The sequence below is a fragment of the Rattus norvegicus genome, chromosome 20 (assembly GCF_021556685.1).
Source record: "Rattus norvegicus strain SHRSP/BbbUtx chromosome 20, alternate assembly SHRSP_T2T, whole genome shotgun sequence".
Taxonomy (NCBI): Eukaryota; Metazoa; Chordata; class Mammalia; order Rodentia; family Muridae; genus Rattus; species Rattus norvegicus.
In genome coordinates, this window is record NC_141553.1 from 34,856,969 (window position 1) to 34,869,934 (window position 12,966).

The following is a 12,966-nucleotide window of genomic DNA, read 5'->3' on the forward strand; positions in this document are numbered from 1 at the left end:
AATATGGAGAAGTCAAGATGCTTCATCCTACTGACTAGCATTCATGGTTCTAGAGGACATTGTGCAAACTACTGGAGAAGAATGGTACTAATGAAAACGACTCAGCTAGAAAGTCTGAGAGATATCCCAGTGTAGGAGTTGCGCAATATTATGGAACTAAGCAAACATTCTTTTTTATTTAACCTTCATTTTATGAGGAAACTGATAAAACAGCCAAGAACCTGATATGGTGGGCTTAGTGGAGAGAGCCCTAGTACTGAAGTATTTTACTGAAGGAGAATACCAATAAAATACCAATAAAATAATGCTGTATGCATAAATGAGTGCTTCATTTACCCGTATCAAAGTTGTGCCTGAGAGAAAGCTGTTTCTTGCAGTAGATGGTAATTATCACAGAGATCCATAACTGGACAGTGTTCGGAGATTGAGAAACTTTGAAGCACTCCCGTATGAATGGGGTATGTCCATTAAAACCTTCTCTCAAGGTTCAGAGATCTGTTCAATAGGAAGAGGCAGAAAGATATCAAAACCCAGAGGTAATAGATAACTCCAAAGAATTAGGTGTCTTCCAGATACAATAGAACTGGTAAAATATATGAATTTACAATGTCTATGTCAGCATACCCAAAACTTGGAGAAATTCAAGCTAGACATAATCCTAGAATTGAAATATAGGGTCCTAGAAGTAGATATAAGTCCCTAGTTCTAACCAAGAAGCTTTCAATTTGTAACTGGCACCCAGTGGATAAGTAAACTCAGTTTCTTCAATGGTGTCTCTCAATACTGTTTTTTGTTTGTTTGTTTGTTTTGTTGTTGTTGTTGCTTGTTTGTTGTTTTGTGAACTTTTCAGTTCCTGTTGCTTTGTTTTGGAATTTTTTTTGTCTTAATTGGTCTTTAGTTGTTTTGAGTTTTACTTTTGTGTTCTATCATATTTCTTGTTTTTTGAAAGAGAGGAGAGGGAGAGAGATAACCTTGTAATATAGGCTTTCTAGGGTAGAATATACTATGACTATTTTGCAAAATCATACTGTTGCAAGGTGTATTCTATTGGATAGTTTTAATTAATTTACATTTCAAGTGTTATGCCCTTTCCTAGTTTCCTGTCCATAAAGACCCCTATACCATCTCCCCTCCCCCTTCTTCTATGAGTGTGTTCCTCCACCCATTCACTAACCTCTTCCCACCATCCCGCCCTGACATTGCCCTACACTGGGGGTAGGGTTGAACCTTCCCTTTCCATTGGTGCCCAACATGTCTTATGGGGTTGCAAACCTCTTCAGTTCTTTAAATCCCTTCTCTAATTCCTCCAATGGGGTCACCGCTCTCAGTTCAATGGTTGGCTGGGAGCATGCACCTCTGTATTTGTCATGCTCTCCCACAGCTTCTCAGGAGACAGCTATATCAGGCCCCTCTCAGCATATACTTCTTGGCATCAGCAACGCTGTCTGGGTTAGGTGGCTGTATGTACATGGGCTGAATCTCAAGGTGGGGCAGTCTCTAGATGACCTTTCCTTCAATCTTTGCTCCACACATTGTCTCTGTATTTCCTTCTATGAATATTTTTGTTCCACTATCTAAGAAGGACTCCATACTTTGGTTGTCCAATTCTTGAGCTTCATGTGGTCTGTGGATTGCCTTGGGTAATCCAAGCTTTTGGGCTAATATCTACTTATCAGTGATTGCATACCATATGTGGTTTTTTGTGATTTGATTACCTCACTCAGAATATTTTCTAGTTCCACCCATTTGCCTATAAATTTCATGAAGTCATTGTTTTAACAGCTGAGTAGTACTACATTCTATAAATGTACCACATTTTCTGTATCCATTCTTTGGTTGAGAGACATCTGGGCTCTTTCCAGCTTTTGGCTATTAGAAATAAAATGGCTAGAAACAAAGTGGAGCACGTGTCTTTGTTGTACGTTGGAGTATCTTTTGGGTCTATGCCCAGGAGTGGTACAGCTGGGTACTCAGTTAGTACTATGTCAAATTTTCTAAGGAACCTCCAGACTGATTTCCAGAGTGGTTGTACCAGCTTGTAATACCACCAAAAATGGAAGAGTGTTGCTCTTTCTTCACATCCTTGCCAGCATCTGTTGTCCCCTGAATTTTTGAACTTAGCTATTCTGACTGGTATGAGTTAGAATCTCAGGTTTGTTTTGATTTGCATTTCCCTGATGACTAAGGATGTTGAACATTTCTTTAGGTGCTTCTCGTTCATTTGATATTCCTCAGCTGAGAATTCTTTGTTTAGCTCTGTACCCCATTTTAAATAGGGTTATTTGATTTTCTGGAGTCTAACTTCTTGAATTCCTTGTATATTTTGGATATTAGCCCTCTATTGGATGTAGAAATATTAAAGATCTTTTCCCAATCTGTTGGTTGCCACTTCGTCCTAATGATTGTGTCCATTGCCTTACATAGCTTTGCAATTTTATGAAGTCCCATTTGTTTATTCTTGGTCTTAGAGCATAAGCCATTGGTATTCTGTACAGGAAATGTTTCCTAGTAATCACATGTTTGAGGCTCTCCTTCACTTTTTCTTCTATTAGTTTGAGTGTATCTGGTTGTATGTGGAGGTCCTTGATACATTTGGACTTAAGCTTTGTACAGAGCAATAAGGATAGATCAATTTTGATTCTTCTACATGCTGACCACCAGTTAAACCAGCACAATTTGTGGAAAATGCTCTCTTCTTTTTCACTGGATGGTTTTAGCTTCTTGGTCAAAGATCAAGTGACCATAGGTGTGTTGGTTCATTTCTGTGTCTTCAATTTTTTCCCCACTGATCTAACGACCTGTCTCGATACCAATACCATACGGTTTTTAGTCACTATTGCTCTGTAATACTGCTTGAGGTCAGGGATGGCGATTCCCTCAGAATTTCTTTTATTGTTGAGGATAGTTTTCACTATCCTGAGTTTTTGGTTATTCCAAATGAATTTGCAAATTGCTCTTTCTAACTCTAGGAAGAATTGAGTTGGGATTTTGATGGGGATTGTATTGAATGTGTAGACTGCCTTTGGCAAAATGGACATATTTACTATATTAATCCTGACAGTCCATGAGCATGGAAGGTATTTCCATCTTCTGAGATCTTCAATTTCTTTCTTCAGAGACGTGAAGTTCTTATCATATAGATTTTCACTTCCTTGGTTAGAGTCACAAGGTATTTTATGTTATTTGTGACTATTGTGAAGGGTGTCATCTCCCTAATTTCCTTTCTCAGCCTGTTTATCTTTTGAGTAGAGAAAGGTTAATGATTTGTGTGAGTTAATTTTGTACCCAACCACTTTGCTGAAGTTGTTTATTAGCTGTAGGATATCTCTGGGGGAAATTTGTGTGATCACTTAAGTAAGCTATCATATCATCTACAAATAGTGATATTTTGACTTCTTCCTTTCCAATTTGCATCCCTTTGACATTCTTCTGATTGCTCTGGCTGTGACTCCAAGTACTACATTGAATAAGTAGGGAGAGAGTGGGAAGCCTTGTCTAGTCTCTATTTTAGTGGAATTGCTTCAAATTTCTTTCCATTTAGTTTGATGTTGGCTACTGGTTTGCCGTATATTGCTTTTATTATGTTTAGATATGGGCCTTGAATTCCTGATTTTCCAAGACTTTGTCAAATGTGTTCTCATTGTCTAATGATATGATCATGTGGTTTTTCTCTTTGGCATTGATTACTTAGTGGATTATGATGATGGAATCTGTATATTGCACCATCCCTGTATTCCTGGGATGAACCCTTCTTGATCCTGATGGATGCTTGTTTTGATGTGTACTTGGATTTGGTTTGCAAGAATTTTATTATTTTTACATTGATATTCATAAGGGAAATTGGTCTAAAGTTGTCTTTCTTTGTTGGGTCTTTGTGTGCTTTAGTTATAAGCATAATTTTGTCTTCAGAGAAGGAATTGGGTAGTATTCCTTCTGTTTCTATTCTGTGGAATAGTTTGGACAGTATTGGTATTAGGTCTTCTATGAAGGTCTAATAGAATTCTGCACTAAACCCATCTGGTCCTGCACTTTTTTTTTTTTTTTTGGTTAGAAACTTTTAATGATTTCTTCTATTACTTAAGGAGTTTTGGGACCATTTAGACAGTTTTTCTGATCCTGATTTAACTTTGGTACCTGGTATCTGTCTAGAAAATTTCATCCAGATTTTCCACTTTTTTTTTGAGTATAGGCTTTTGTAGTAGAATCTGATAATTTTTTTTAATTTCTGCATTTTCTGTTATGTCTTCCTTTTCCTTTCTGATTCTGTAAATTGGGATACTCTCACTGTGTCCTCTGGTAAGTCTGGCTAAGGGTTTATCCCTCTTATTGATATTCTCAAAGAACCAACTCTTGGTTTTGTTGATAGGTTTTATAGTTCTTTTTTTTTTTTCGGAGCTGGGGACCGAACCCAGGGCCTTGCGCTTGCTAGGCAAGTGCTCTACCACTGAGCTCAATCCCCAACCCTGGTTTTATAGTTCTTTTTGTTTCTACTTGGTTGATTTCAACCCTGAATTTGACTATTTCCTGCCTTCTACTCCTCTTGGGCATTTTTCCTTCTTTATGTTCTAGAGCTTTTAAGAGTGCTGTCAAGCTGCTAGTCTATGCTCTCTCCAGTTCCTTTTTGGAGGCACTCATTGCTGAATTTTCCTCTTAGCACTGCTTTCATTGTGTCTCATACGTTTGGGTATGCTGTGCTTTCATTTTATTGAAATTCTAAAAAAGGCTTTAATTTCTTTCGTTATTTCTTACTCGATCAAGCTATTATTGAGTAGAGCACTATTCACCTTCCATGTGTCATTTTTGTTGTTATTAAGGACAAGCCTTTGTCCATGGTGATCTGCTAGGATACATGGGGTCATTTCAATCTTCTTGATCTGTTGAGGCCTGTTTTGTGACCAAGTATATGGTCAGTTTTGGAGAACATACCATGAGGTGCTGAGAAGAAAGTATTATTCTTTTGTTTTAGGATGAAATGTTCTATAGATATCTGTTAAATCCATTTGGTTCATGACTTCTGTTTAGTTTCTGTTTCCATGATCTTTCCATTGCTGTGAGTGGGGTGTTGAAGTCTCACACTATTATTGTGTGAGATACAATGTGTGCTTTGAGCTTTAGTAAGGTTTCTTTTATGATTCTAGGTGCCCTTGTATTTTGAGCATATTCAGGATTGAGAGTTCATCTTGGTGAATTTTTCCTTTGATGAATATGAAGTGTCCTTCCTTACGTTTCTGATAACTTTTGGTTGAAAGTCAATTTTATTCGATATTAGAATGGCTACTCCAGCTTTTCTCTTGGGACCATGTGCTTGGAAAATTGTTTTCCAGCCTTTTACTCTAAGATAGTATCTATCTTTGTCACTGAGGTGTGTTTCCTGTATCCAGTCTGTTAGTCTATGTCTCTTTATTGGAGAATTGAGTCCATTGATGTTGAGAGATATTAGAGATCAATGACCGCTTTCTTTCCTGTTAGTTTTGTTGTTAGAGGTAGACTTATGTTTGTGTGGCTACTTCCTTTGGCTTAGTTGAAATTAGGTTACTTTGTTGCTTTTTCTAGGGTGTAATTTCCCTCCTTGTGTTGGAGTTTTCCATCTATTATCCTTTGTAGGGCTGGATTTGTGGAAAGATATTGTGTAAATTTGGTTTTCTCATGGAATATCTTGGTTTCTCCATCTATGTTAATTGAGAGTTTTGCTGGATATAGTAACCTGGGCTGGTATTTGTGTTCTCTTAGTGTTTGTATGACATCTGCTCAGGATCTTCTGGCTTTTATAATCTCTGGTGAGAAGTCTGGTGTAATTCTGATAGATCTGCCTTTATATGTTACTTGAGCTTTTTCCCTTACTGCTTTTAATATTCTTTCTCTTCTTGTTTTGTGCATTTGTTGTTTTGACTATTATGTGACAGGAGTAATTTCTTTTCTGGACCAATCTATTTGGAGTTCTGTAGTCTTCTTGTATATTTATGGGCATCTTTTTCTTTAGATTAGGGAAATTTTCTTCTGGGATTTTGTTGAAGATGTTTACTGACCCTTTAATTTGGGAATATTCACAGTCTTCTATACCTATTTTCCTTAGGTTTGATCTTTTCATTGTGCCCTGGAATTCCTGCATGTTTTGGGTTAGGAACTTTTTGCATTTGACATTTCTTTGATGGTTGTTATCAATGTTTTCTCTGGTATTTTCTGTCACTGAGATTCTCTCTTCTTTCTTTTGTATTCTGTTGGTAATTCTTGCATCTATGACTCCTGGTCTCTTTCCTAGGTTTTCTATCCCCAGGGTTGTCTCTCCTTGTGATTTCTTTATTCTTTCTCTTTCCAATTTTTGATCATAGATGGTTTTGTTCTATTCTGTTGCCTGTTTGTCTTTTTCTATAATTCTTTAAGGGATTTTTTTCTGTGTTTTCTCTTTAAGTGCTTCTACTTGTTTACCTTTGTTGTCCTGTGTTTCTTTAAGGGAGTTACTTATGTCCTTCAAGTACTCTAACATCATCCTGAGTTGTGAATTTAGATCAAAATCTTGCTTTTCTGGTGTGTTGAGGTATTCAGGGCTTGCTGTGTGCTGGAACTGGGTTCTGATAATTCCAAGTGGCCTTGGTTTCTATTGCTTAGGTTCTTGTCCTTGCCTCTTTCCATTTGTTTATCTCTGGTGTTAGCTGGGCTTGTGCTTGCTGTCTCTGACAGTGGCTTTCCCCCCTGTAAGAGTGTGTTTCAGCACTCCTGGAGACTGCGTACAGAGAGAAATTGGACTGAGTCAGCTCCGTGTGCAGGTGAAAACCAAAATTGTCCTGTCCCAGATTGCTCCTTGGTTCCTGTGTCCAAGGGTTCCAGGTGGATTCCTCTTGGACCAGGAATGTGAGCAGAAGTGGTAGTCTAACCTGTGCACTTGGAATTGTCTGCACTTCTGAGAATTAAGCTCTCTCCCCATGGGATCTGCGCTCTCAGATTTGTTCTCACGTTTGAAAATCCAGCTCTCTCTCCACAGGCTCTAGGTACAGAGAGCTATGTCATAGGGTCAGCTCCAGGTGCAGGCACAAACCTGAAGCACAAGGTGTATTCTATGTCTATATTTGTACCCATAATTCTTTGCTGCTTCCAACCTTGGTCAGAGAAACTTCTTACTATAGTAAACAGTTGGTGTAGATATATAAATGATCAAGATACTGAGACGGTATGACTCTAAGTAGTCATCACTCTTCCTAGAACTCCCTTCCTTTTAAGGCTCAGGGGACATTGTAGAAGAAGAGATAGAGAGAATGTTAGATCTGTAGAATAGAATGGGATGCTTTGAGATTGTCTTTGGACATATTGTGGCTATTGCATTCATGAACTTGTAGCAGCTGTGATTACTTCACAAGATGTATACAAAATTAGAAACCTCCAAATTCTAATTTTTTTCTAGATGAAAAAGGTAGTCTTCATGTCCTCCTCCTCAATGGGAGCAGTTTGCAGTTGACAGACACTTGAAAAGAGTGATTCTTTTTTTTTTTTTTGAACCTGTGTCCACTGGTAGGCTTGCCATGCTCCAGTGAATGGCCTTATACTCACATACATATGGGCAGAACTAACTAGACCTTGGGACTTATTAGGAAAAGAAGACATAAAATTCAGAGGGGGACATGTTGTAGGATTTTAAGGGAGATTTGGATGTGAAAACTGGGAGGTGGGTATTATCACATTTGCTTGTACATGTAGGAAACGCTTGAAAAAGAAAATGTAGAAAAAATTTCATTCAAGTACTGAAAATAATTTTTAGAACTTAAAACATGACTTACTTATGATTTTATTTTGGCTCAAACCATTGGCTGCATACCTATGTAAAATGTCACAGGAAAAATAAAAGTCGAAATGTTTACTTTATGTTTCTGATGTTCAAAAATTGAGAAAACTGGTTGGTGACTTAGTCCCTGGGAGCTCTGGGTAGTCTGATTAGTTGATATTGTTCTTCCTATGGGGTTGCAGTCCCCTTCAGCTCCTTTAGTTCTTCCCCTAGCTCTTCCGTTGGGGTTCCTGGGCTCAGTCTGATGGTTGGCTGTGATTATCTTCATCTACTAACTAAAGACTATACATGGAAAGATCCATAGCTCCAGAAACATATGTAGTAGTAGATGGCCTTATTTGTCATCAAGGGGTGGGGAAGCCCTTGGTCCTGTGAAGGCTTGATGCCCAGCATAAGGGGATGATAGAGCAGTGAGGTGGGAGTGGGTGAGTGGGTGGAGGAGCACCCTCATAAAATCAAAGGTGAGGGGTAGAGGGGAAAATGGATTGGAAGGTTGTGGAGGGGAAACTGGGAAGGGGAATATCATTTGAAATGTAAACCAATACAAAAAATGAGAAAGCAAGATGATTAACAGCAATGTGTACAAAACAAAATTTGATGAATTTAAATCTGAAGAGGGTATTTACTGCAACTCAATAGAATTAGCTCAGAACTCCAGGGCTACAAACACGAGGTTCTGTTACACTCCTACATCCAAGTGGCAATAGGATGAAACCTTGCAGAACCAGATAATGGTAGCTGTGTAGAGCCCATCTCCTGGGATGGCCATGGGGACCATAAGGAAGAAGGAACCAATAACAATGTCCTGCTTTATCTGACTCTTGGGCCAAGTTCCTGTAGCTGTTCTTCCATGGGCATTCCAACTAGAAGCCCGTGGCAGGTAACTAATGATGCAGATTAACCCCAATCCCAGAGGAGAGGAGAGGGCAGATCCTAATCTGCAGGACAGCAAAGAAGTTCAGGGAAGAAGCATCCAGCGTGGAGTATCTTGAAATACCCTGTACCTAGGAACTTTGGGTTATAGTTAATGCTTGACTTAAGGATAGACTCACTCAAGCCCATTCAAGGAGCTTTGCCAGATACAGATTACATAGATTTTAGAGAGTTATTGCCAACAGCATGCAGGAAAGCAAAATAGGCTGTTTGTGATGAATAGGCAATGTATGAGGTCTCATTAAAACAGAAGCAAACAAGAAAGAATCACCAATAAAAAGTAAAAGTCCCCTGGAATAACAGAAAAAAAGAGCAGCTTACATATAAATGTGTATGGAGGTCAGGGAGAGAACCACAAAGGTCAGACAATTAGAGCAGTCACAGTAAGGAGAGGTTGATAATTGGAGAGATCGTAATGCTGGAGAGATTTACATAGAACACACCCCTTTCAGTATTTGTTTTTTATCATGCAAAAGAATATAAAAGTGGAAGCTTGGTTGAAATCTGTTATACTTTTGTCATTTGAACTAACCTAAAGGCAAATTGAATAATTTTCCTTTCATTTTTTTTTTCTGCCTGCTTCATTGAGTGTTAATTTTCAGTGCGGCTGAATCCACTTGATACATATTTTTTGTGCCTTACTTAGGAATGAGGTCGTGTTTTAAAAAAGAGGACTGTGGTAGTTTGCCAAAGTTTTTGGGTAATTGTTTTAAGTGGTCACAGCATGACCCTTGGCAAGTAAGATGTGCCTGTTTGGAAAAGATAGCATTTCCTTTCAAAGGTTAAAAAGATACTGACAGCCCCGAGACAGACTTAGCAGAAATTCATCTTTCAGATAAGGCCCACATAAATATTTTAGATATTTCCTGATGGCAGAGAGATAAATGGTTGTCACAAAGTGGGAAAGGCTCATTTTCTAAGTCTGAGTGGCAATTTTCCTATAATTCTGCCACATGTATAAGTCTGCTCTGCAGCCGGCTGCCTGAGTGAAAGGAAGGAATGGCCAAGATTAATGAGATAAGCAAACATAATATTTATTTCTGAGGCAGTCTATTACCATCTCAGAGTGGGCCTGCCAGAGCTTTGCTCCCAATGCTGTGATGTGGATGAGAGAGTTGGGGCATTTATTAAGTTAATAGAGGTGAAAAATATGGCAACCTTGCAAAACCATCTAGGCAAAAATGCAAAACTCTCTTGCAAGTCTGCACATGTCTGATGCTCTTCTCTGGATATCATCCCCACGGGTTGGAGATCTGCTCACTTCTTTCCCTTTTATGGAGCCTGATGAAGAGAACTTTAACATGTTGTGTGTCAATTGTAACTTCTAAGAATAAAGATAAGACAAGGCTTAGCAAAAACAAGAATTCTGCTAAAAAAAAAAACTTGCTGATATCAGAAGGAGACACAAAGACATACATGCACACACATGCAAACCAGCATTGTGCCTATGAGCATAAACACACATGTGTGCATGCATGTGCTCTCTCTCTCTCTCTCTCTCTCTCTCTCTCTCTCTCTCTCACACACACACACACACACACACACACACACACACACACTATACATGTTGGGACCTAAAATATACACAGAACTTTTATTAAGCTAAGTCTGTGCATGTTGCATGTCTTAATTCTTGTTCTTTATCTTATTCCTTATCCATTGCAGTATCTACTCATATTTAACCGAGTGTTCTCTAGGTATTCATGAAAGGGATGCTTAAGGAAATTGGAAATATGTGATAGCTTTGTAAATAGAGTACACTTACCCTAAATGCTAACCCATTAAGAATATGTGAGGCCATTTAGGGTATTGTATGATGAGATTATATTTTGATATTTAAAGCTAAATAATGCACAATGCACAAGAAAGTGGCCAGCAGAATAGGGATGTGTGTGGGGGGAACTAAACCAGACTTCAATTTGTGTGTGTTCTATATGATCAAACACACTGTAATCTGCTCTAAACACACTGTAATGTGTCATATGATAAGTCAATATGCAGCAAGGTCTGGTATTTTTGTCATTTTCCTCCTCAGTGTTGAGGATTGACTTTAGGACCTATTGAATGCTAGACAAGTGTTCTACTCCTGGGACATATATATGCCCATCTCCCTCGTTGTTGGATATTTTGTAGTGGCTACTATGAGTAGATCTTAATTTACATTAAATTTTTTATACCGGTGAAATTTTAGCTCATTTGAAATTTATTAATGAAATAAGAGCCCTGTAATTTCACAAGTATTTTTAGTTTATTTCTATAGGAAAAACCCAAAATGTGGACGTTGTGGGTTGATGTACATTTAGGTTGTGGCAAACACCACAGCATAGACATTTAGCAAGCTTACTCTTGTTTATATTCTGAAATGATGATTCCTTTATCCCTACATTAACCAGCATCAGAATATACCACTCTATACAAAAGTGGAGAAATTATAGGTAACTTGATTGTTTCGTTACATTTGTTACATTTTAATTAGTAGAAAGTGTTGATTCAAGCTACCTTTGAAAAGTTGAATCTATAATGGGAAAGGCCGTTTCCGTGAATACAAGTTTTTTTGTGTGTACCGAGTTGAGGACCCTGTATGTTTGTCAGTGTCTTTCCCATAATGCAGTGACGCAGTGGCCTGAGTTACAGGCTCTCCTTAGAACTGTGTGGCCCCATTCTGACTGGAAGTAACTAAGAAGAAATGTTCTGTCTTCTGATGAGATAGACATTAACTCCACTGTGACTCACCAGTCTTAGCGGTGATAATTTTCAGAGTGTTATAAATAAATTCCACTTAACTGTATCTGTTATTTATAACATTTTTCTCCTGAGCAGGTTATTTTATATAGCTGTGTGTATGGTTGTGATTTCTGTTTATGTGAATTTCAACTGGAACACAGCCATCATGTCCAAAATCAACAGTCATTCGATATTGGTAGCTTAAGTTTCTACCAGATGCATTATTTCTCTGTGTGTTCGAACCAGGATTTCACAGTAGTAATAGCAGGCTCCTCTCATTCCAAGGTTATAAGGATAGAAATTACACCAAACTTACAAATATAGTGAAAGAGACGTGTTTAAGATTTAAAGCCATGCGTATTAACATTTCTACTTTATAATGGTACACATTGTTGTAGGAATAATATACTTTCTCTCACTTTGTATGAGGTTAGTATTGTGATTTGATATTTTGTAGTTTCCCAGGAAGAATTGATAAGAAATGGAACTGTGAGTAAATGGTTATTCCTGAGACCACAGAGTTATGCTTATCTAAACTGAGACTGTTGAATTCTTATCACACAAATGTTTCTAAGAGTCCAACAGTCTCACATGTTAGTAATTTAGCCTCTTGGCACAGGGTTATTTAATCTAATAATTGCTGATCATAATGTTATTTCCGTTCCACATAAAAAACAGCATTTTTGTAGTTTATAAATCTATGTTTCAGATAAAATTATGTGCATGCTTTTTAACATTCTTGTCATTATATAAATCCTATATTCTTGTGGATTGTGAAAAATCAGGAATTTTAAATGGCTGCTCTTGATAATTTATGTTAATTGCACAAATGGATCCAAATAACTAGTCTAAAGGTCTCTCTCTCTCAGTCTCTCTCAGTCTCTCTTTCCCTCTCTCTCTCTCCCTATCTCTCTCTCCCTCTTTCTCTGTGAATGACTTATTTAGAGAGAAATGAACATGATTGAGAGACCAAAGGCCATGAAAATATACCCTATAAATATTTCCATATTTCTTTTTGGTCTTCTTTGTCACAATGGGTTTTGAATATTTATTCAAATGTGTATTTTAAGGTGGTATCTAAGAATCTGTATGAAACACAAACGGAACTTTTTTTTTTGAAACTTTACAGGTGATAACACTGAATCGCAGAAAGAATGATTAAAAGTTGAAAGGCTGCAATGGAGCCTGTTACTTCTTGGTTCCCCAGAATTGTCTAAAAGGGGCATCGTGAGCCATTTGTGTTCACTCACCTGAATTGCATACCATTTGTATCGCCTGAGAGCCAGCTTGACGCAGGGGGAAAACGTTGTATTAAATTGTAGCTATCAGAAGTTCTTGGTCAACTTCCAAGCCTATTAACGGCTCTGAGATTTCAAGTTCTGGCTTAAGTTTGCCTGATCTTTCATTTCATACTCTAGGGAGTGTGAAACATTTCAAACTCTGAAACTGGTTAGTCTCCTCTGCAATGATTGCCTCTCTAAAGAGAACTTGGAGAACAGTAGTTCATGGAAGGAAGTAGGCTTAGTCAATTTTGA

At 37.9% G+C, this 12,966-nt stretch overlaps 1 long non-coding RNA gene across 1 annotated transcript in view; it reads right to left on the bottom strand.

Annotated features, from left to right (window-relative positions):
- Nucleotides 1-12,966, bottom strand: part of LOC147998653 (uncharacterized) — a 58,675-nt gene that overhangs the window by 23,595 nt on the left and 22,114 nt on the right. The window contains exon 3 of the long non-coding RNA XR_015645220.1: nt 337-495. This is a non-coding gene — a long non-coding RNA (uncharacterized LOC147998653). The remainder of the gene's footprint in view (nt 1-336; nt 496-12,966) is intronic.